Here is a 24,294-nt window from a genome sequence, read left to right on the forward strand (position 1 = left end):
ATACAACAAAAAGAAAAAATATTTTCAATTGTTGTAGGAAGGTCTTTCATTTAATAGTAAGCTAGTGCTTTTAGATGCATGTCAGCCTGACAGCCCTCTTATTTTCTGTCTTCCAGTGAGACAGATAATATCACAGCCTGCCATAAAGATAAGGGATTCAGGGGCAACAAATGACCAAAAAACGGTGCTTAGATTATTGATGCATTTAGAAATTACTTTTTTTTTCCCTATTACTGTGAAGGTGAAATGGATAAGTTTCATAGGGAAGGGGCGTCCTGGACTTGATAACTTCTTTCTCCCCATACCTCAGTGCCTTGTTTCTCTCTGACTGATTGGTATTATTGTAAAAGAAGTAGCAATAAAAGTCTTAAAATACTTATTACATTAAATCAATGTTAACATGGAAAAGGGATGTGTTTTCAATGAAACAACATCTCATTAACTGTCCTTGTTGTTATTATGCTGTGTTTCAGGTATTAACATGTTCTTATTTACAAATCAAAGTTCTTAATTATGTGTAACTACAAAAAGGACCATTTTGTCAAGGGCTTATCAAGTGGGTCTGTTCAAGCTTTTTTCATATCCAGTAGCTTGCAAGCCCAAATCAAGCGGAACTTACACTACTATTTCCAAACGCTTAGGGGTTTTCCATTATATAGAATTCTTTGGCACTTCAGGAAGAATGGATTCTGTCAGTTAACGTGAGCCTTGAGATCTAAGCTTCACATGAAGCGGTGATATTTTTTTGGTGCAGCACATCCAAGCAAAATTGAGCAGAAGCATATGGGTATATATGAAATTATTGCAGTTTAATTCAGTGGAGAACAGAATTAGGACTGAGAGCGATCGGGCCTTTATATGTCACAGTAACTTGCACTGCTAACAGTCCTGCATGAAAAAAAAAAAAATACACAGCAAAAAAACCTATCCCAAAACAAAAAAAGCAACAAAACCCCACAAACCCACAAAAACCAAAAACACCAAAAAGACCACAAACTCATAGCTTTTCCTATTTTCTTGCCCAACTTCAGAGTATAAATTTTGCAGGTTTCAAGTAGTGATAGAACTCATTTTGTGTCACATGGCTTCTCTGATCTGTCAAATCCCCTCAGACAGAAACCCAATGGGAAAAGTGTGATTTTACTTAAATCAATTCAGTGCCTTGATAGAGGTGTTCACCTTCTTCCATGATACTGTTCTCTACATTCAGACCCAGCCACAATGTCAGTGAAGGTCACCAAGTATGTAGAAAGATGAAAACAGAACTTTCTTTGTTTCAATTCAGATCTTCCACATGAAGAACACTCCGTTACAAATAGGTAAAAGTCTTATGCAAATTGATTTTAGCCTTAACGAATTCCTAAGAAGACAAATCTAGCTTTCCATAAAACCAAAAAGAAGTCATTTTTAATACCATTATACTCTGAACATTTTGGCCCAGCATTATTTAGAAGTTATGTGTAACTATTTAAGCAATTCAGATCTCACTTATCATCTGTTGTTTTTAGAAGACTAATAAACAGTTTACTGTGAAGTTTCAGTTTTACAATGTCAGAGAAAAAAAAATGCCATGGCAACTACATATCATGGTTTAAATCCAACTGGCAACTAAGCACCACACAGCCACTTGTTCACTCTCCCCAAGTGGGATGGGGAGAGAATCAAGAGTAAAAGTGAGAAAATTTTTGGGTTGAGATAATGACACTTTAATGGGTAAAGCAAAAGCTGTGCACACAAGCAGAGCAAAACAAGGAATTAATTTGCTGCTCTCTGTGTTCAGAAAGTGTTCACTCATCTCCAGGACAGCAGGGCTCCAAGTGCAACAGTGACTTGGGAAGACATATGCCATCCCTTTGCTTCTCCTTACCTCAGCTTCCTATGCTGAGCCTGACACCATAGGGTATGGGATATCCCTTGGGTCTGCTGGGCTCAGCTGTCCTGGGTGAGTCCCCTCCAACTCCTTGTGCACCCCAAGCCTCCTTTCTGGTGGGGTAGGGGGAGGAGCAGAAAAGGCCTTGACTCTCTGTAAGCACTGCTCAGCAATAACTGAAACAACCCTGGATTGCAACACTGGTTTTAGCGTGAATCCAAACCACAGCTACTGTGGAGAAAATTATCCCAGCCCAGACAAGCATACTAGAGGTATGAAAGAATCATATGGTAGCTGTAGAGTCTATGCACAAAATCTCATAAATCCTTCATTGCTCATAAATAGCTAATTCAGTGTAATGGCAACCAAGAGAGCTATTCTCAGAGGTTACAAAAAACATAGTAATTATGTTTTGGTTCCTAATAGCTTCAAATAATAAGTTATGGACACCGACATTTATTTAAGGGAGGTATGCATTATGTTATCCATTGTCTTTCCTTGGAAAACATGTCAATGCTGTTCACAGTAATGAAGTGGAAATAATGATTGTGGAAATCAGATAAGTTATTCAAAAGACAAATAGAAGTGCATACAACCAGAGTTATGAGTATTTCCTGAATTTCTCTTGATGGTCATAACTCAAATAATCATAACTAGTCATCTCAGATACAGATTAAACTTTCATTTATGCCAATGTATTTACTGCCTCTTTTTTACTCTCTTCTGTCACAGAAGATACTGTCAAATTTGGGGCAAGGGATGCAGTTTAGCCTATCTAACGCTAAGCTTATGAGCTGGTAAAATGTTTTCTGTTTTGGAGAGATGATGGAAAAAGTAATTTAAAATATATATAGGGACAGAAATACTTGTTAATGTATCTAAAGGAATACTTCTTTCCTTATCTCCACCCCGTATCAATTTTTGTGAGCTTAACCAAAGTCAGAACACCACTGATGAAGCCAAGTACCTGATAAATGTGAATAGTTTCAAACAGGAAATAAACTCATATAAATACAAATTTTGATTTGTAGGCTCTTGTGCCATGATTTAGGCACTGCCGACATCTAAGTACCATGCAGCCTTTCACCCACTTCCCCTCCCACTTCATATTTCCTCTTCCTCTGTAAGCTTTTGGAATGCTGCTCCTATTTGAAAAGTTCCATTATCTGTGAAAACTCTGAACTCCAATACTAGAAGCAAAAAGCAAAATGCTGAAACTTTTTCAAAGAATGCTTCTTATGTTTAAAGCTGCTCCTGCCCTCGTCTAATACATCTTAAAGCTTTAATTAAGAACACATAGCTAACACCAGCTTTATTATGAACACAGGAAATAAAATTCTCATCATTAGTGTTAGACTCTGAAGAAGATCAAAAGAGAGCAGATACACTTCAAGTCTCTCTCTAAATCACTTCATTAATCTGTTTTACTGGGTAAGACACAGATCCTTACCACAGACGTGTATATTTTTTTTTTTTATAAAACTATACATCTTGATTTTAGCAGGATTGTTTTCAGAAACAAGGTTTGTAAGTAGCAGAGGAAGTTCTGATTTGCCAGCTGAGTGTATTATTAGCTTTATTAATTGACATTATAATGTGTAATGTTGATGTAATTTATGTGCAGAGATGTCTGTTCTGAGTATCCCAAGCCTAGTGTTACCATGATTCATGCTGTGCCTTCTGGAATTTCTCATCCAGTGTTTCTGTCTAAAATATGTCTCAGTCTGATGTTTAATATGTTTTAACATTTGTGTGTGGTGATTAATTATTGTCTTTCTTCTGAGATGCTAGGCCAAGTATGTTTGTATGCTAATGTATTCTTCACAGATATTGCTAGTCTATGCCATACCTATGGCAAGGTATATTACAGTACTTATTTTAAATGAGTTTCTCAAGGATTAAATACAGTGAGTCTAAGGATTTTCTCAGTGATATATCTTCTTTTCACGTGAAAGACTATTCCTACCTCATCTGAAACTGAATGCACATCAGTGCCATACCTAACACTTGAATAAGGAATTGCTTCAACTTGCCTGACCATTGGATGTTATTTGCAGAGTTACACATCGTTCCAATTCTGCATTAATGTTATGAAGACATTAGAAGTGTGATTTTTCATTTGAAAGGTAATCTAGTAATATATGTGAAAGCTTGATTGAACATATTCTGTAAAAGGTTTGCCAGTCTTTGAAATGTTAGTTTCAAGAACTTTCTCAGCCTTTGACAGACTACAAACACTCTGTGAAGTCTCTAAAACTCATAGAACTGGTGATGATGCACACAGCATCTTGGAATTCAATTTCCAGAACTTTATTTTATTTTTAAGACACTTTGACTTCCTTTGAAACATCCTTTGTTTCAATTACTGCATAAACATAATAAGCAACTCTCATCTGCTCACATCTTTGTGAATAAAGAGCACTCATGCTCTTTATTCCTTGTGTGCCCTTTGGTAGCTTCCCTCACTTAGCTATACTCATACCATCAGTTGTGATCGTAAGCGTATTCACTTCTTTACTGCAATGCTCTGGCTTGTACTTAAATGACTGGAATTTGAAATCAATCAGCCTTCCTCTCAGAAGCTGTTCAGCACTGGTTAGATCAAGTTCCTTGTACGTAATGGGGCACTTAAAAAGTTAAGCTTAAATGCATTTTTTCATCCATAGACAGAAAACAAGAACCAGCCAGATATATTTTCCTTATACCCTTAAACCCCCTGCCTCCAAATCTATGAAAAACATTTCAATGACTATTTCTTATTGCTCAAACCATTTGTACAGTACTAAGAGCCATTGCATTTTACAGTTTATTCTACTGTTTGTATTAGGCTACATGTTTGATCAGATAGAATGGTAGGTAAATATATATATATCTAAGTATATATATAGTTATAAGTATATATATAAGTATATACATGCTTAAAACAGTTGAATGGTGGAACATTTAGCAAGAGTTTTACAGTTCTATTATTGTAGATTTATGATCACTGTATGGGAAAAAGGAACAAGATCTAGATGCTGCCCTTTTGCAAGGAATTTCTTGTATTCTGACTTTGAGGTTTTCTTTTCACATTACTACGCTTTTAACAATGAGATCTTTCATATCTGACTTGGAAGTTGGCCTTCGTGGGAGCAGGAGTTTGACCCGGATGACCACCAAAGATCCATTCTAACCAAAATGAATCTGTGATTCTGTCAAATTAAATAATCAGCTTTCCTCACATACTGCAAACAATACAGCAGTTTTTGAGAATATAGTAATTTTCTTTGAAGCTATTTCTTTAAACTCATTCGCCTTAAAAAGCAATGAAGTAAAAAACAATATTCATTGATGATTTTGAGTATTAATGGGAAACACATGCTGCTTTCCTTAATGTACAAGAATAACCTGAGAGGAAGTGAACTGGAATGACAAACTCCCTCGGTATGCAGTCACACAAATTATTTCCTAGCCATTTGAGAGATATGTGTGTATGAATGCATTTGCAAACGTATATATGTGCATACATGCATACATATACATGCACATATATCTCTCTTTGTTAAAGTTAACATTTTTAATTATTATTTTGGGTTATTTTGGAAACAATTGTGGACTTTAATTATTATTTTGTTTTTTTTTGGAAACAATCACTAACTGAAAGACAAAGCTAACACAATGAGAATTTGGTGACCAGGAAATAATAAAAGTAAAACCAATGCAGGCTGCGCCATTGTACTTAGGGAAGTAAAATGGTTCCCAAGGTTACTGCAATTAGTCTTTTTTTTTTATTATTCTCCATGTAGAGAGTTCCAACTCTGTTGATTTGCTGCAGTGTTTTTGCCATTTCAGCATCTGCAAGCCTGGCTGTCAAATAATCAGTACTTACTATTAAATATGGAGAAGTATTTACTAAACTTTCATAGGATATTTGCCTGATATACCTTAGAAATCCCTTTGTTAATGAAAACTCTCTGTTCTGCTTTTCAGAACTGTTCAATGTATTTGAAAAGAGGAAAGGGACAGAAGAGACATTTCTGGTTCCAAACATCTTGAAGTTAGCCAGACATAATAAATACGGCTGAACAAGTAAAAACACCTTGAAATTAGCATAAGACATTATGATATACCATTCCTCATGTTTTTCAACACATTCTTATTAAAAGAACAGTAATTTTGAGGATTGATCCAATGCCAACCAAAGCCCATGGGAAAAATCCCATTTTCTTTTCTGAGGAGTACAGACTCATAAGTATTCAGTTTTAAATCCAGCTGAGTTGTTCTGAGTTTCTTCTCTATCCTTGCTGTAGATTAGTAAACTGTTTATACCTTTGTAGATGCAATCTGATATTTCATAGGCTGGTGTCCTGGGTTCAGCAGTAGCAGTCATGTTTCTCCTTTGTGGTAGCTGGTGCAGTGCTGTGTTCTGACTTCCAGCCTGGGGACAGTGCTGGTGATACTGATGTTTTTGGTTGTTGCTAAGTGATGTTTTACTGACCAAGGACTTTGTGAGGCTCATGCTCTGCCAGGGAGGAGGGGAAGCTGTGAGGAAGCAGAGACGGGGCGCCTGACCCAGGCTAGCCAAGGAGGTATTCCATACCACAGCCCGTCATGCCCGGGGTGGGGGGTAACTGGGAGTTACCCGGAAGGACACGGGCTTCCGGGTGGGACTCGTTTCTTGGCCGGTGGTATCGTATTCTCTTCCCTTGTTATTTTCCCTTACCATTCTTGTAGTTGGTGGTAGCGGTGGTGATTTGTGTTGTACATTGGTTGCTGGACTGTTCTTGTCTCAACCCATAGGAGTTGCACTCTTTCGATCCTCCTCCCCGTTCCTCCAGGAGCGGGGAATGGGAGAGCCCCGGTGGGGGGGGGGGGGGGGGAGCCTCGATTGTTGTCAGCCTGGCACCACTCACTGGGAGTGAGTGAACAAGTTGCCTAACTGGGTTTAAATCACGACAGCTGGTATTAAAAGACTTGCTATTCCTTCAAGTTTCTCAGCTCAAGTGTAATATTTAATCTTTTAATCTTTATTGTTTGATGGTAGAGGTTTTATTGTTGGTGGTCTTTTTTTTTGTTGTTGGGGGGGTTTGTTATTGTTGTTGTTGTTTGTTCTGTCACATAAAAAGATTTTGTTTCTTAAAGCTAAAAAAAAAAAGAAAAGAAATAAAAAATATTATATTCCAGACATTGTCTCTCAGGCATAGATTGGCAACTCTCTGTTGTCGCACAAATACTAACCTTGGCTTCTGCAAAACCTTATTTTAAATAATGTTCATGATGAGCACAAAATCTGGGCTTGATTTTAATTATAGGCTTTTCAATAGTGGTTTCTTTAGCTTACGGAAAACCACTTCTGATTTCAATCCAAGTTTCTCTCCTTGTTTCTTGTTATACTTACATGAAAAAGGGTTATTTCCTATACGTTAGGTACAGATTTGTTCAAGATTTAAATTTTAATGTATGTGTTAACACGTAGACATCTGTAATTTGTATGATATGGTGCTGAAGCTCCTTAAGAATCCCATTTTTACCCCTAAATAAAGGTAATTTAGATAATTAAAGTACAGAGTGACATAGAACAGATTGCACATGTGGAATTCTCAGACAAGTTCGTTTTTTAACCAACACCTTTCAGTCCATTATTGTGAAGCCAGTTTTCCTTTATTTTTTCCTACCTCACTCAGACAGAGATATTCTGTGCTGTTATTTGGCAGTATATGAGCAACAGTACTCTGAGGAATAAATTGAAGACAGAGCTCATTGAAGTGTGAGGAATACTGGTGTTTTAATGCTGAATGTTGAAGAAACCCACCAACTGATAATTTGCCTAATGTTTATTTGGAGGAGAGGAATCAGCAAACTGATTCCCTGACCTTTCTTTAGAATAAGCATAATGAGAAGAACTAGTGGGAAAAGGTTTTTGTCATTCACCACATTAAACCTATCCTGTTAGCACATATCCACATGGGAATCAGGTGGCCTGCTTGGTTTCCAAGCAAGCACATTTGTAGAACCCTATTACAGCCAAACCATAGAGAGATAACACTGCAAAGAGCCCAACAATCTTGCTAAATGCCTGAGTGACAGACAAGGCTGACATCACCTCCTGACACATGCTTTGACTTCTCTTTGCAACAAGGGAATTTTTCAGGTGCAGAATGTGGCATTTGTTATAAATCGCAGAGAGAGAAGGTCAGAAGTATGTGATTGTGCATTTACTAAAAATCCAAAAGCTTTAGTAACTTTACAGAAATATGAAACTTTAAGAGTTTTACTGACTCTGCAGTAATCAAGATACCCTGTAAGTCAGTCTTGCAGAACTATCATGAATGTTACCAGCTGAAGCATAAAGTTTGCCCACCTATGCTGTATTGTGGTAGTTGGTAGGTTTTGAAGGAGAAAATCTCTGATGATATTTTATTTAGCTCTTAAAAGGAAATCAATTATTCAGCTCAATTGTGAGCTAAAAGTATTTTGCAGTGCCCTTCTATGCACCTATGAAGAAAGAGAAGAGGAAGAATTCACACTGGTTTAGTTGGGTATTTATCTTGTATTTACATGTGGCCCTTGGAAGTAATTTTCTTCAGAATCAAGGTTTTGACCAAGCAGGTCAGTTGGGAATCTGTAAAACCACATCTTGAATTGCAAAATTTTAGCAAATGCTCTCCATGGATGGAGAACATGATTACTGGGGAGTGATTTTGCAGGCTTTTTTTTATTCTCAAACATCTCACTATAGGAGCATTTGTCGCCTTTTTTTCTGAGCCACAAGGGTAGAACACATAATTCTTAGCCTATATCCTCTAGTTGCAGTCTTCTCTTTTAAAACTGCGCTTACATGACAATCCCGGTTGAATTTGCCATGAGTACGAAAATTTCCTTAGGGAGCTTTTGTTAATTCAAGTGACTTAGAACAGCTCATTCAGAACAATTGTACTGTTTATTCACCCAGAAGAACATACAAAGGCCTGTTCCTTTGAGAGTTACTTTCCTGGTTTTCTCAAAGTTTAGGAAGTTTTTGTTTGACCCAGATACCTTGAGTTCAGAGCCAGGAGACATAGTAGCATTTCTCTCTATCCATAAGGTTTGCTGGAAAATGGCCACACTTCCCACTCTTCCCTTCCCAGTTTTGGATTTTTCTGTCTAAAAGACTGTTATCCCTGAAAAATGTACCACAATCAATTTCTGCCAATTTTGTCAGAAATGAGCTAATTTAGTTTAGGAATATAAATAATGGTTGAAAAATAAGTGGTCAATTTGAATTTCTTATCAGGATATTTGTTCACAACCTGAATCTAGAATTAGGAGCGTAAGCATAGGCTAGAAAACTGAAAAAGTCTTAGGTACAGGATTTAAACTACTATGATTACTGAAACGTTTATTTTAGTGAAGAGAATGCAGAGTCACATGTCAGATATTTTTCAAGTATTTTAATTAAAAACTGCTAAAATATTTCTAGGCATTTTTATTGTACCTTTCTGTAATATAAGGGCTAAAGATCAAAAATAATATTTTCCCAATGTTCACTGAATTTAAAACTGATTTGCCATATTCACTGAGGAAAATTGTTTTCTCATGTAGAATTGATTTAAACTTCTCTGTGGATTTCTAGATTTGCTGTTTGTTGTACTGCCTTCTACTTGCATCTTTTTTTTTTTTTTTTTGCCTTCAGAAAGCCAGCTAAGCATTGAACATGATATCAAGCTGTTGGTAGGATTTTTACCTACCAGCTTTCCCTTTGGTCTGTCTTCAACACCCAAATCTAGTGCTAGATATAGACAAGGAAATGGGATTTCAAGGATGTATCTAAACTGACTTTACTGAAACCAGTATTTTCTAATTCAAGTGGTGAATTTGTTTGACTTGATAAAAGGTAGAATTGTGGCAAGATGATTTAATACAACTCTTGCTAACAAGTTGCAGACATTTTTAGTGTGTCAAAACAGCATTGCTAGAGGCATTCTGTGTCAGGCTGGACTGATAACTACAATACAATGAAACAGCATTTTATGGCTATTTTATTCCTGAATGTTACTGATTAAAGGGAGCTTGAGTTAGTGTTTTTTGTTTTTAATTTTTTTCTCTCCAGATATTTTCATTCATGCACACTTTTATTTTTGCTCACAGACAGAAAGATAAATATTTAAAAATTAAAACCTAGAAGTCTTCATCTACCTTAGATATGAAATGGAATTTTAGATATTTTTCTTCTACAGTTGGGCTAACTCTCTTTTGTGAGCTGCAGCTCAGGTATACTTTTCACTATTACAGTAATTTTTACGTTTACACCGTGTCTTTGACCACCTTCTTCAGGAGATCTGCAATGGAACTAAAAGCCCAGAATCTATATGGGAATAATTATTTTTGTCATTTCAATAGCCATAGAGTGGCATTTAGTGAATTAATTTTTTTTTTCATAGATTATGTGGGACTTGAGTCTTATTCCCTTGATTTTAGAAACCTGTTTCACTTAATCACAAATGCTATGCAAAACCTTCAATTTTGATCTGAAATATAAATGTAAATTGAATTTTAAACTGTACTTTATCTTTTCTCAGTTAATGTCCAATAATTCCTTCTGTAAGCAAAGAACAATCTGACTAAAACTTTTAACTTTATTTTTAAACAAGTGTTCACAGAGATTGCGTTCTGGAAAAGTTGATGTTTAGTTTGTGTGTTTCCATTAGGTTTTCAAATTATAGTACCATTATACATTAGAACTGCGATGTTGAATTGTGCACATCAAAAGTGCTATCTTAAATTTTTTTAATGCTTTACACATTTTGCATACAGGCAAATAAGAAAGAGAGATTTGTGTAAAATGAAATGGAAATTTACTGTCTGCCAGAGGTTGAAGCTTGAAGCCCAGAGATTCCGGAAAGGAGGATTTGTTCTTTGACTTCTTCTATTCCCCAGAATGGCATAGACAGGTTAATAGTCAGTTGCAGGACTGCGTCTCTGTGCTTATGTAGACATCTGTTATTCATGGTGATACAGCCCATGCTTCTGCTGAGCTGGGATAGTAGGCAATACAGGTCCAATGTTGTTCTACATATATTAGGCTGTTTGAAGTGTTGCTTCAACATGGCAGAACTGCTTCCTGAAACTCAGCACAATTGCTTTTGACCAGTGCTGAGTATGCATACTTTATGATTCAGATGCCTAAGCATAGATAACTGTTGCTGTTCCAGGTGCATGAGTGTAACCGTGATATCCATAGTAGCCATGGCTGGCACAGTGTAGGTAAGCCATGCTATTCTAGGGCAATGGCTATTCTAGAGAACAGACATAGTATTTAGGCATCTAAGGTGTCATTAGATGCTTACCTTAGTAATCCAAATTATTTCCCAAAACTCATTCAGAACTGACTCAGGAGTCTGCATTAAACAGGTCTATAAACTATCTCTTTACTAGTCTTCTCAGTGGAGAGAAATGCAAAAATTACTTAATATTGATGTAGGGCAATGGTTGGTAATCCATGTATGAGGAAAGTCTATGAAGAAATTAGGTTAGAGAAGAAACATTGCAGTAACACATGATAACTTTAATGTTGGTGTACCTCATTTCCAAGAGGGCAAGGCCTTATAAGTTGCAGAGACATTAGCAATAGTAGTTTATATGGTTCCAGATGCTGCATCAGTAGTCATAAGATTCAAAGATAACTGTTGAGGTTGTCAAAGGGTTTAATCATCTTCCTCTTTCATTCTCATTAGTATTTATATATATATGCAAAATACCCCATTTCAACATAGTACTACACATTTAGTGTAAAAAAAGAAATTAAATGGGCTCTTCACATGTACTCTTGACTTACCCATTCAAGCATTTTAACTAACAGACTCCTTCTAATCCCCTGACAGCATGTGGAGGGGTGCTGGTAGAACACCAAGGGGATGGTGGGAGGATATGACATGTGACTCTAGGGCAAGATCTGAACTCAGACGAATTAAATCTGTCAGCCAGCTCCTCAAAGGCTGCCACAGTTCTTATCCCTGCTTGGTTGAGCTGGCTTGATACACAGACTTATTGTATTATTCAGCTGGTTTGATTTTCCTTTTTATGACAACCTTACCCTGGAGACCATCCATCTCTTTGCAGTGTTGGAGTATGACTATAACTGAATGATATTTCAATATAATTTATAACCCTATAGTGTAAACAGAAGTGATGGTTGCTTCTAACCACTGTGAAGAATTCTAATGCGTGAATTTGGACTCTTGTTTTCTTGGAGGGTTGGAAATACTCTGGAATTGGGAGATTTTTCATAGCTTTGGTAATAAGTTTCATAGGAGAAAAGCTATGAAAAACCCTGAAAAAGACAGGAATTTTATCCAAATGTGTCCAGGCAGTTAATGATGCATGTGAACAGCTATAGCTGCAACAAATTATTTGCCAAAAATTTAAATAGTACTTATTATTAGTAGCTTTCTGGATAATGTAGTGGAATGAAGGGCTTGGCAGTAAAGAGCTGGGCTCAAGTAATAAGACATTAATGGCATGAAATGAGGTCATTCAGGAGCAGTTAATATAGCATTATTTCATACTTGTTTTGAATAAGTTTTTTTCTTAACTGTGAAACGTTGTAATATCTGCATGAACTTGATGAGGATTTATTTTCACATCACATGTAAAACCTGGTTCAGTTTACTCATTTTGTGTTCTAGCACCTTGGTATATTACTTCTTCTCAAGTTACCATCAAAGAGCTGGCTTCAGAACTCACTTTCATGTAAACAAATAGGTTGTATTGTATTTTTCTGTCATCTAAAACACACGGCTTATAGGATTGAGAATTACATATTACGGACACTTGGATACATAAAACCACATAATTATTTGGTACACACACATATAACACTTACTGGAATTAAACATGTTCTTTATGAGATATTTGTCACAGTTTCGCTTTGAGACAGAACATGTTGAAATATGCCTTAATTTTCCACTTCTTAAAGCTTTAACATGTTGTAGCAAAAGAAAATAATGATTCATCATGGACTCAGTCAAGCTTTTCTGAAATTTGGTTTGTACCATAAATGCTATGCTCTTTCAATGGCTAATGATATCTTAAAAAAGTAAGTATTGTATTTTCTTCCAAAAGTTACATTTTTCCTGTTTTCCATTCCAGAAATGCTCTAAATAAACTTTTTTATTTCCTACTGATTCTAGAAAAATTATTTTCTCTGGAGTGTCCTCAGTAAACCACATAATAAGTTCTGTGAGACTGTAAGCCCAGGGAATCCCAGGTCACTGAGCACAAGGCAGTACAGATAGGTTTAACTGAGACCAGAATTGACTCCACTTGGCATGAAGTGACTGATCTCAAGAAAATACAGATACATATGTAACTGCCATGCAATAAATATTTCATGTCATGGAGACTGGAAAAGACCATAGCGCTATCCATTTCTAATTGGAAGAAGCAAACAACATTATATTACTGATACATTTACATGACACCTTTCTAGATCATGAAAAATAAGAAAAATAGAGGCCTCTTTCACTCATGTTTCTGTTCAATTTAGAGCTTACCAGTCTATGTCTGGGTAAGGATTAGAGTAGGAGTTTTGTGTGAGAGAAGGGGATGCTGTAAAGATTAACTTAGAATAATGCAACAGAATGAATTAATTGGTGTGCAGTGTCAAGCAGTGGGAGCCAGTATCATTCATCTTTTATGAAGTAGTTTACTGCATAAGAGACTTCTTTAGAAATGACAGTGTCAAGTCCTATTGAATTGATCCGCTTCCCTTTTTTTCTTTCCCTCTGCACCTAAATCATATCTCTAGTAAAGGACAGTAGCAAAGCAGCAGTCCAAAGAATACCTTGAGAAAACTGAGACTATGGCTTTAAAGAAAAGCAGAGGCCTAAGGAAAAATATTACAGATCTAACTGGGAGAAACAAATGCAATGTATCTTCGGAACAGGGTGTTCGTCTTAAGGAAATGCAGTGTGAAGGAACTGTAATGTTGATCAAGATGCACAATTTGTGTTGGCTTCTTCTTTTTTTCTTTTTTTTTTCTTTTTTTTTAAAGACAGGTTGTCTTATGTAACGTAAGCATAATAACACACAAATGTGTTCACTCTAGGTTGGGACATATTGCACAGAGGAGCTTCATTAGGAAAGACAGGATGCTACCATAACACTTGTTTCAGCAATTCTCTGAACTATCTTCCAGTTTTTTCATGTTCAGAACACTTCATTTCAGAGCAGGATGTGCATCAGCTTAAAAACACATCTAACACCAGACACTGTAAGAGTAGCCTCCCCCAGAATACACCTGTTTATTTTTCAGCAATTTTAATTTTCACTCCTGCAAGTGAGCACCATCTTATTTTTGCTGTTACCTCTGGGTCAGACACATCAAAATAGTGATCTTAAACTTCAATTCAGTTGATTCACCCTTTTTAACTAGATAGCATAAATAACAGATGCCAGATTTACTGTTTATATAATGTTAATCATCATATAATTAAAAATAACTTTTATTGTGATTAAGTGGATTTTGTTTTACCATAATTGGTTAAGTTTAACATTTTTGAAATGTACCATATAAAATTCTTTAATGAAGCAGCCTGTTCTTCAATGTTTTATTTTTCATTTTAATAACATAGTTGCACGTGTAAAGTACAAAGAGTGGCAATGTACAAAGGCTGTAATTGAAATAGAAGTGTACAATATAACTCAGTAGTAATCCTATTAAGGAATTCTATTTGCTGATGCAATACAAGGCAAGTCAGGAATACATCTTTTTCGTACACATGTCAAATGGCTCTATAATGATTCAAATGCTGACAGTTGGCATTGTTCTCTGGTAAACAAAACAACTGTTCCAGTGATTGATCCATTTTTTATTGTGACTGTGTAAAATGACATACTGCATCAAATATTTACAAAAAATAACAGGGGAAAACTTTTTTCCAATTCTCTGTTCAAACGGGCTAACAACTGCTGCATATTCACTTTTAAGACCAGCTACTCAGCAAACAACATTAAAAATAACAAGAATACCCTCTCTTGCCAGGATTTAGTATTTTTTGCTGACTAGAAGTGAGAGGTGAATGTGTTTTTCTGATTCTGCTGCTTCATCTTGGTTTTATTAACTTAAGCAATGTATAAAGCAATGTATTTCTTTTAATACCTTATTTCTAGCTTTTTGCCACTGGGCTGTTCTCATATGTTACAGCACTCCTATGTCACTTAGCTCATGCTGTAATTAAGGGAGAAGAATTAGTGAAGTTCCTAAAAGTCTTGTTTCTCTGATTTTAAAAGTGTAAAATGTTACTAACAGAGATTCCTGGAGAAAGGAAGGTCATTGAATGTTACAAGGTGATATTTCAACATCAGTCACAGTATATTACACTCTGATGCTAGTCAGGCTCTGAAAAGTTAACTCACAAAGTTGACAGATCTCTTGATTATTTGACATTTATACATATTAATATGGCAAAGCTCAGCTGTTAGCAACTGGCGTATGTTCAGGCATTTTTCTGAAGTGAGTGTAAATTTTCTTTACAGTTTTCCTGTAAGTGTTTGCTTAGTTTTATGCTGTTTTGTTTTTTTTTTTTCTTCTGAATTCAGTCAGTCCCAACCACCTGTAGAGTTCAGCAAAATCAGTTTCAGACTTAAAGCAATGAATTGGTAAACAGAGAAAATAATCAACAAGACTGACAGTTCCCTAAACAAGGTGGTGGCTTTTAATCTGCCTTAGACAAAATTTTGGATCCACAATAACATACAACCAGTATTTTTCTCCACCAGTAGTTTGAGAATTCAGCCTTTCTTTTTTGTTTTTCTTTTCAAAAAGATACCTGAAACAAAAATGTCTCATTTCAGGTGACAAATCAAAATGGAACTTCTTAAGTTCTACAACTGATAAGGAAAAAGTGACAATTTTTAATTTGATATGTATATTTTGCCTTAGTTTTTATTGCCTGGTCCAGTAGCTGAATAAAAAAATTAATTATTCAAACAGCACTAATAATATTCTCCTTCAGAACAAAGGCTAAGCCATACTGTTCCCTGAAGAGGTATTAATTGCTGTGCTGACCTGGAACAGTGGTAAACCTGTCAGCACAGAAGCAAAAATTAGGTGTATATTATATGTTACTAGAGAAAATAATATGCTAAAGGGACCCACCTCCCTAGCTAATTTGTCTGCTGAAGAAGGAAATCTGTATTAAAAAAAAAGTATTTGTCTTGCTTATCTACCAGAACTTGGCAAATTGAAAGCTTGTGTATTTAGTCTTTTGCATAAAAATCCATGTATCATAAAGCATCTCTTCTGAGGAAAACTGTTTCTATCTTGTCTAGGAGGGCTAGGTCCATTCCTGCATGAGCATTCCATACCTTTGCATAAGCAGAAGCTGCTGTAGCCTGGAGTGACATTATAGTATGTATGCAGAATATAGCAAATAAATCCAAATTTATTTCAGATTTTGGGAGCCTTTTTCTACGTCCTTTTAATGATATATGCTAGTTTTATATCTGAAACATATCTGAAACAAATCTTTTTGTATGTATGGAATACTGTGATGTAAAAGACTGTTCTTGTATAGTTTGTTGTAAGGAGAACACTGAACATGTCAGCTATATTTAAGACAAAGACAGGAGTGTAGTTACAAGACAGTCTATTCCAGGAAAGAGAGAGAGAGAGGCAGATAGTCTTAGAAATATGGCAGTTAACTGGGCCTCTGTACTGGTGGTAGTCTAAATTATGGCTATGAAATATAGATATGTGGATTGTGGGAAGTCTCGTCAAATATACCGGTTGCTAACCCCTTTCCCTGAGAAAATTGTGAAACCTATTTTGTGTCCATAATTCCTGTTAGCATCCTTCAGTGTTACAGTGTAAGAGAATGCTGCAGATAAGCTGGTATTCTAAACTGTAAAAAAGCAGTGACTACTGCTCTTGACAGCAGCAAGATACTGGTGATTTCCACACACAGACGCTTCTATCTCTTGCTATCACAAAAAACATTGCCTTAGAAACAAACAGGTAGTATCTTGCTGGTCCTACAGCTACTCAATCACTATCAGAACCTACAGTCTGAGAATGCAAGAGTAGGCCAAGGAAGAGCAAGCTACTGGGAAGTGGAGTGCTGTAGGGTGAGGGTGTAGTACTAGTAAAGCATGGGATTAGTTTGTTAATTTGAGAAAGAAGTATCATAAAATAGGATAGACATAAGGTACTAATTAAAACAGCAATATTCCTAAAAATAGACCAGTACACCCACTTCCTCTTTTATGTACTGGGTTTAGTTTTTATCTGTATTGCTGTATTGAGTAAGTGAGGTAAATACCAAAAGCCATGTTCTTGAGGCGATACAGATTTAAGGAGGAAAAAAAAACAAACAAAACCAGCAAAGTATGCTTACCTAATGCTGTGGTTCCACCTCTGATTGCCATGTAGACAGTGCTTACTTGTGGGTTTCAGTTTCCCTCACCAATGAACATTTCCTTTCTTAATGTGCAATCATGCAGACTTTCCATTTTAATTTTCTCCTACAGACCTTTGTGTAATACAACACCAAGCAGCTTTTCACAGTTGAAAAACCTTAGAAAATTCATACAGCTACACTCAGCACAGGGCACTACCATGAAAAGTAGCTGAGGATCCAAGAAAGGCAGCAACTTTATAGTGTACCCCTGCCAAAAGGGCATGTATTCTGTAAACCTATGTTCTTGCAGAGCTTTACTGTTTACAGTTCTAAAGACAGACATAAGTAATCTCAGACATCAGAGCTCAAGATAATGTTGGACTGATAAGCAGCCAACAGGTTTTCCTTCCTCCTTACCCCAGCATAAAATTGTCTCTGTCCCCTAAGACTACCAGTTAGATCTGTCCTCTTTTTCTTTCTTCACATTTTAAATTCTTGGGCAGGGATCATCCCTTTCTCTAATCCCCTTCTTCTCTTCCCTTCCCCCCCCAAAAATGAGAATGCTGTCAGATATAGGAAAAAAAAAAAGTAGTAAGAAGAAAGAATGCAGTAGCAAATATTCCTTTTTCAAATAGAATCATTACCATAGCACAGTTATCCTTCAGCTACTAGCAGCTGCAAACAGAACAGAGAGATGTTAGTGCTCACTTCTACTGATCTCATTATGCAAAAAAACTAAGAGGAGCAAGGGAATACATTCAGAGAACTTTCATGTGGTTAAAGTGACAGTGGAAATTCATTCTTTGATATCCCCTTGTTCAGTGTATCTGCTGCACTTTGTGCCTGCCCCTCAAAGGGCAAGACTGTAAAAATACCAGAGGATTGTTGAAAAGGATTGGAAAAAATGAAAAAAAAAAAAAAGGCTCTTAATTAAAAGGACAGAAATATACTTGGAAAGTATTTCTCAGTATTTTTAAGTTCAAAACCAGACCACCTATCCAAATCTCCTCCTTAAAAGTCAGATTCAGTTTTCATGCAGAGAGCTCAATATCAGGTTTCTACCTACATAGGCAATTACTTATTACTTTGATTTCTGCATTAACACTGATTGATATATGTGTTTGTGACCTGATGATCTTGGCAGGGAAAAGTCTGCATCCCTAGTTGTTCAATTGCTAATGAAAGCTCTGAGACAAAATGAGATTTGTCCACACTCACCTGAAATGAAAGGCACAGTACTGGCTCGTTTTTCTGTTGGCAAGACCAGAATGTTACACAAGAACTGTAGAAAATTTAGGATAGAAAGCAAGGATGATACTAGCCAAGCTCTTTTTGAGTAGATGTGGCAGATAAAGCCGTAGTAAGGTTGGTTTGTGAAAAAAGTACCAAATCCTGACAGAATCTATGTGGAGTCAAGCTAAACAGGTGTCAACACCCTACCCCCAAAAGGCTATCAATAATTTATTTCCTTTGGAGCATGACACTCTATATAACATTGCATACAAAGATGAAATTTGGCCCTTTACATTTCAGGCTGCTAGAGAAACATATTTTCTTTTGGTTTTTCTTTTCTTTCTCTGGTGGAAACTGTAGTTTTTTAAGTCCCTGCACAGCAGAATCCTGCTCTCCAGAGATTTCATCTGCATAGTCCTCACTTCCATAGTGTTTCCAACCTAGGGGGATCTCCTTTAATCTGACAGTAGAAAGAGATGTGTGCATGGCCACTTTGATGGAAACTCCAAGTTATCATCATAAATAGCTATGTGGTTCCCTTAAGATTTAATTAGTCATTTCAGTTGAATTATTCACTTGGAAAAAGACAGTACTCTGGGTAGCTTTTAATCTAATTAGGCTATTAGCTACTAGTAAAGATGAACATCTCCAGATAGAAAGTGAACATTATATTTTAGTCAACGGCGGTACTAATCTTTGAGATAATGCACATGGTTTCATAGTGCTCCTCAAACCCATTAAAAGAGTGTAATCCTAAAAAACCAAACCAAAACACCCACCACAACTCCCATGCCCTGAGGTTAAGCTGTGCTTTGATGAAATTAGTTGTATGTTATAAAACTAAATGAAAAACTTTACAGAGAGGGACTGGCCTGTAAAGGTAAGGATTAAGAGAGAGAGAGGGAGAGAGAAAGAGAGAGAGAAAGAGAGAGAATATAGATAAAAATATATTTGTTTATGCACTACTTGAAAAAGAAGTCCTTTAAATGAAGTATATTTGTCAGCTATCACATCTTAAAAATAAGTACACCTGCTTGAAAATTTTGTAATGAATAGAATAATAAGGCTATATTTTAATTTTGCTAAATTATTGGGAATAGATGTAAAGATTCATTTCACCGAAGAAAAACATTTAAGCAGGACTTTATATTACTGTTATGCGTCAGTGATAGTAACACTGGGACTTCAGTCTACATTACTACAATGATTAATTAAAGGCCTTGTTCAGGATGAGTGAACATCATTATTGTTTTTAAATAGGAAAGGCAGATAACCATTACTGATTACTCCTTAATTCCCAGTCTCACTTGTTAGAGACTAAAGAATACTGAAGTAGGCTGCATAGTTTTCATGAAGCTATAAATGGAGCCGAGAATAATATGATTAATATGCAACACATACAAAGGTAAATGTGAGAGTTGGATTAGTTTAAAAATTAAAGTTACAAAAATGCTGCACTGCTTTATATGCAAATAATACTGACATTTTTATTAATAACATAAAAGAAATTTAGGCTATAACTTTCATTTAAACTGCTTTTTTGTAACGTTACAAAAATATTTAGAATACATTCCCAGATGCAGCATTATCTAAAGCACGTAAACAGATGCTAACTGCATTGCCTTAAGAAAACATACATAGAAATTCTGTAACTTGGATAGTTTAAAAGTACCAGTAAGAATACTGAAATGCAAATGTATCTGTTAATCAACCGACCATTAGAAATAACACACATTGCTAAAAATAAAAATTAATGAGAAATTCTATTGTTGACTTGGTTGAAATGAGGAATGACAGTCATAACAAGTTTACACTAAGGCTTCCAGGTGGCACAATAATTTCTAGGATGGATTTCTAGAGAGATATGCAAGCAGAGCTTCATTAATATTTTTATATTTGCTCGGCATAGGCCACTTTACTTTGCATGTTTGAGTGGTTAGCTTTGGTTTCCAGGTAAGAGAACAGAGAGATTTCTTAGCTCAGCCAGCTGTATAAGCAGGTGCAAATTGTGCTAACCTTACAGTACAGCAAAAATCATCTGTTACACATAAAACTTTTAATCCCATGATGCCAAGAATGGAACTGGAAACTAGGAAGTATTTCTGAAAGCACCCATGCAATTGCAGTGATTAGAAATCAATGTTATGGAATAGGATTCAAGTCAGTCAAGACAAAGCTGATAGATTTAAGCATCAGAGAAATCAGAAAGCTAGGAAAATTACATTCTTTGCTGTGAGAGGTTTCATGCAAGGCTGTAGGGTTTTGCTCAGAATCTGTAGTCTCAACTGATTTTCTGAAGAAGGTATTTATCCCATTCTTTTTCAGGGAACAAATGAGGAGAAGGTAATAGTCTGAACTTAATCAGAGCATCAGATAACTTATATATGGTCACTAAGAAAGAATAATTGTAATCTTTGGTTCTTCTCTGGTAGTTCACTGATAGCAGGCCTTAGAACAACAATCTCATTGTTCAGGCTCTCAGCCTCCTTACGTATTCTGATCCAGTAAGAGAATCAAGCATATGACAAGTGTGCTTCCTGCTTTATCCATGCGTGGATGTTGCATCATGTTCTTCCCCTACAAAATCATGATTTCTTTCTGGCACAGAAACCCTGAACAGGCCAGGGAGGGGTGGTATGGTTGTCTGTAACAGCTACAGAGGGAATAGCTTCCAACTGAGCCTGCACTGAAAGGAATGACAGTAAAAGAATCTCTTTGCTTGGCTCCAGCCATTTTTGCATTAGGAAAAGGAATGGAAGGAATATGTGTCCTTGTAGCATAACAAGAGGAAAGAGCACAGCTCTGCTCTGCACACTGTCCGCTATGGACAGCCTTCTAGAAAAATAACAAAAACAGGGAGTTCAGAGTTATTTCTATTTATTATAGCATTAATTTAGAGACATCTGTAGGTCAGAAAAATGCCTTCTGAATGAATCCATTTAAGGCCTTCATGGTCTGAAAGGATGAAATCTCTATTATGGGAAATGCATACAGCAAAACCAAAACATCTTAAATAATCTCTTAAACAAAGAAGTGTTTTAAGAAGACTTTTTGGGCACATGTTACAAAGAACAGAAAATAACCTTTGTGGTTCTCACTGAACCATTATATCCTGTTATCTATCCTTCAGAGAAAAAAAAGTGCAGCTGAGGTGAAGCTACTTGAATAACACTCTCAGTGACTAAGAATTCAAATTCAAAAGGAAATGCAAGCAAACAAAAACTCCCCAGAAGATGTAAGTTCAAAAATAAGTAGAAAATAGGTAATAGAGATACTGTGTTCTCTCCTAAACAAAAGATATCAGGCAACATGCAATGAAGAAAAATGGAGGATTCTGGTGGTAAAATGATTCTTCTAATACATCTAAACAGATCATTAAAATGTGTGTAAATCAGAACAACCAATAATTGGTACAAGATAGAATTTTTCAAAACCCTCTTAGCATTCAAGATCCTACTTGGGTACTGGAAACTTCTACAAATGTAATTGCAAATGAAATCATGAGGTTGCCATTTCAGCATTCAGTCTTCTTCCTTCAAATGGAAAAGACTTGCTTCCTTCAGCAACACTGAACAGCTCCCAGAAAACCCTAGCATCTATGATCTATGGAGAATATTGAATCTGGAGAAAAGTACAGAAATATATCACTGTAGAAGCATGAAATATCTGAAGCATTTGGTGTGAATTCTTTTGTGTTCATGAAGGGCATTAATTATAATGTTTATACAACAGCTAATGGTTCATCTCAGAAAATAAGCTACTCTTCTGTTGGCTACAAGTTTGGCAGGCAGATGTAGCCACCATTCAGTTCTATGATAACAGAGCTGGAATAGAAATTGACATTGAGAGAAGTTTTAGGTGAAAGCTAGAGGCCTATTTTCTGGGTGTTTTTTCTGATAGTGTGCATTAATGCAGACCTGTGAGATAAAACTGGGTTTTGACTCTTCCTCCAAGTTTCGAGGGAAGCTCAATATTTTATTGGTTTTGTGCATAGAATCATAGAATCATAAAATAGTTAGGGTTGGAAAGGACCTTAAGATCATGTAGTTCCAACCCCCCTGCCGTGGGCAGGGACACCTTACGCTAAATCATATCACCCAAGGCATCGTCCAGTCTGGTCTTGAACACTGCCAGGGATGGAGGATTCACAACCTCCCTGGTCAACCTATTCCAGTGCCTCACCACCCTCACAGGAAAGAATTTCCTTCTTATATCCAACCTAAACTTCCCCTGTTTAAGTTTTAAACCATTACCCCTTGTCCTATTACTACAGTCTCTAATGAAGAGTCGCTCTCCAGCATCCCTATAGGCCCCCTTCAGATACTGGAAGGCTGCTCTGAGGTCTCCATGCAGCCTTCTCTTCTCCAGGCTGAACAGCCCCAACTTCCTCAGCCCGTCTTCATACGGGAGGTGCTCCAGTCCCCTGATCATCCTCGTGGCCCTCCTCTGGACTTGTTCCAACAGTTCCATGTCCTTTTTATGTTGAGGACACCAGAACTGCACACAATGCTCCAGGTGAGGTCTCGTGTGTGGGCTTTCTGAGTTGGGTATTACATTTGTCTTGTGTCTGATGTGGATCAAAAAATAACCCTGGTATTTAAATGCTTAATAGCAATGTGTTTTTCTGACTTGTCTCCTAATTTAGAAGATCCACATTTAGATTTCACAGCTGCTTCTCGAGACTTCCTTGCAATGAGCAGGTTCCTAATTCTTTATTATACATAAATCTGTGAATCTTTATGAAAATCTATCAATAGCTTTTTATTAGGAAAACTGGGCAGTTGCATGTAAGTAGATTATTCAATGAATTCATTGATAGACATTCTGTTTATTTTTCTATGCATAGAATCAGATTCTGTTTTTTTTCCATTTATTTTCCTAGGTGTTTTGTGTTAGATGACTTGAGCCTGTTCTCTGTTGTGATACTGTTGTTCTTTCCAAGGTGAATTTTTATTGCCATCATAGTAGAAATCTTTAAAATTTGGAGATATTATACATGCTCTTTCTTATCTCCTGACACATTGTTTTTCCATACCAAAAGTATATTATTTTTAACTAGAAAAGAAATTGCAGACTTTAAGCCTAAATGAGTATGTCCACTCTTTATGAATGCAAAACTGCTGTTGTCAGTAGCTTGCTTGAATTGGCAAGAAAGTTAGGTCTGTATCATTGTCATAGTTAGAACTGTCACACTAGCTAGTTGTATTTTCTGAACACTTAAGTATATTGTTGTGTAACGCACAGGATTATGTTAAACCAGATAACTAGGAATGAGAATTCTATGCCTTTGAAGAAATCATGAGAATAGCAAGGTAATTCTTGCTAATTCTAGATTTCTCACAGCAGTTTTCTTCTGAATGTCTTGGCATGACAAAAAATTCTCTCTTCCTTATTTTTTTTTTTATTTTTTGTTTTTATTTAGCATCATGGGTTTATGAATTAGATCATCTTTGATACAAAAAAAAAAGTCTTTTTTACTTGAGATTGAAAGCGCACAAGGATCTTGATTCAAATAAGTCTGTCCTCTTATCTGAGTAGACATCAGAACATTCCCTCACACAAACGTTTTTCAACACAAGGTGAATATACCCTGCCATTCAAGGCATGGTATAGGCATGGTATCATTTATACCCAACAGCAATAAAAAGAGATTTCCCATTAGACTTCAGGATGTTGCCTGGCATATACAAAGCTTTTGGATTTTAGCTTATACTCAAATCTTTTGGATTTTAGCTTATACTCAAATCTTTTGCATTTTATTATTGGAGGATTAGGACATTCAAGATTATTTTTTTGTGGATTTCTTCTGCCATAAAACAAGCTCATATTCATTGG

The sequence above is a fragment of the Pezoporus wallicus genome, unplaced genomic scaffold, assembly GCF_028554395.1.
Source record: "Pezoporus wallicus isolate ANWC-B61680 ecotype Strahan unplaced genomic scaffold, APGP_CSIRO_Pwel_v1 contig_7331, whole genome shotgun sequence".
Lineage (NCBI taxonomy): Eukaryota > Metazoa > Chordata > Aves > Psittaciformes > Psittacidae > Pezoporus > Pezoporus wallicus.